Here is a 2,120-nt window from a genome sequence, read left to right on the forward strand (position 1 = left end):
AAACCCAAAAGACAAAAAACAACAAAAAAAAGAAACTGCTTCTGCCCTTTTGTTTACATCTGCAAGAGACCAAGCACATTTTTAGCCAGACAGATTTTTTTTTTTTTTTTTTGTTTTTGGTTTTTTTTCTCCGGTACCGGAAACCAAACTCATGACCTTGCACTTGCCAGGCAGACGCTTTTGCCGCTGAGCTAAATCCCCAGCCCCCCAAGCACATTTTTGATGGGACAGTTTATATCTGGTGTGAGGATGAGTGAGTTGTTGGTAGGACAGTTATCCTCAGCGCCATATTTGCATGAAGGAGGCCAACCCAGGTATTTTGGACACTTTCCCTTCAGCCTGGGGGGCGCTGTGAGCCCTTTCCACAGGCCTGCTGTTCCCCAGCAGAGTATACTTCTTTTTAGCCTTCAATGAAACTACACCCTCTCGGCCTTTTTCGTCAGTCTTGTCTAGTTCTTTGTTCAGGACACCAATAACCTAGAAAGAGGATTCCCGGGCCCCTGCCCCGCCCATTGCCCGCCCATTAACACACGCGCAGCCATCACCCGCCACCTGTGGCCTTTGGTGCATTGGTTTATCTGCTGTCTTCTGCATTGGTCCCAACCTCCCAGCCTGCCACCAGCAGTCCTCTTCTCACCTCTGACTCCCCGTCTCCCCCAGGTCTCTCTAGGGGGGCTTGAAGGCTAGTGAATGAATTCTGCTCCTCCGGTGTAGGCTTCCTCCAGTCTCCTGGGATGTAAAGGAAGAGGCAGAAGAGGGAGGGACAGGTCAGTGGGACTGACACGGCACACGCCTGTAATCCTAGCACTCGGGAGGCTGAGGCAGGAGGATCGTTGGGAGTTCGAGACCGGCCTGGGCTACGAAGTGAGCTCAAGGCCAGCCTGAACTGCAGAGTGAGACCCTGTCTCAAAAAGACAAAAACAAAAACAACAACAAAAAAAAAACCAACACAATAGGCTCTCCATGCACAGCCGCTTTGAGGACTTGTCCAGCTTGAGGTCCTGTAGCTGGACGGGTAAAACAATACTGAATGCTTGCTTTGTGCCAGGGTCTGTTGAAGAGGCACTGTTCCTGTATTATCTCACAACAAGCTTCTATGTAGGAATTGTAGATAGTCCATTTTGGGGGGGAGGGTTGTTTTTTGGTACCAGGAATCGAACTCAGGACCTCACGCTTGCCAGGCAGGCACTATGCTGCTGAGCTATATCCGCAGCCCCTAGCTATTCCATTTCATAGTTGGGAAGCAAAGGGAGAGAAAAGTGAGGTCTCTTGTCCTCAGCGAACAAGCAGCTAGTAAGTGGTACAGCTAAGACTTGAGTGAGCTGAAGCAGCCCAACGGCAGCATTCCCAGGTGACATCACCACGCACCCTGCCAAGTTGCTTATTCCAGGAATTCCCCTTCTCTGTAGCACCACAGATTAAGAAGGGAGCTACATGCCATTTTGAGCTAGGACGAGTCTCCCCACCCCGGCCCCAGGAAGGAAAGAGGGAGTTGGGATCTGAGAGCCCAGGAATTCCAGAAGAGACACTGGCACTTTGGCTATTTTTCCTGAATGTTCCCTTAAACAGAGAGCGCTAGCTTTGGGTTTGCCAGGTGTCTCTCTGCTCTTCTAATTAACAAAAGAGTCAGCCTTTAGCCAGAGCCCGACTGTAGCTGGAATCCATAACCCTGGGCTAGAGGGTACCAAGACGACGCGCTGTGTGCCTTATCCAGAAAGAAGCTCCGCCCCATTTCTGGAGGAGGCTGGGGCGGCCTCGTGCAGGAGGAGGAACGAGGCTGGAGCAGCTCCTCTGTGCGTCTCTGGATTCCCTTCCAAAATGCTGTCAGCACTACCAGTTGGAAAATATTTTTCTCCCTCCCTTTGTCTTTCTTATTAAAAAAAAAAAAAAAAAAAAAAAAGCCATCTGGTGTCAGATTCACTCCTGGCACATCATAAAGGGTAGCACTAAAAATGTCCCTGAAAAACTAAAAGCAAAACCGCAGCAGAATACACGGGGTTTCATCTCAGCATCCTAGAATGTCAGAGTCGCTAGGGGATGCGGAGAGCAAACCCTTCCGTGTAACGCAGGAGGAAACTGAGGCCAACGGAGAACTGGTCATTCTTTTTTTTTTTTTTTTT

The sequence above is a fragment of the Chinchilla lanigera genome, unplaced genomic scaffold (genome assembly GCF_000276665.1).
Source record: "Chinchilla lanigera isolate Chin_1 unplaced genomic scaffold, ChiLan1.0 scaffold00057, whole genome shotgun sequence".
Classification (NCBI taxonomy): domain Eukaryota; kingdom Metazoa; phylum Chordata; class Mammalia; order Rodentia; family Chinchillidae; genus Chinchilla; species Chinchilla lanigera.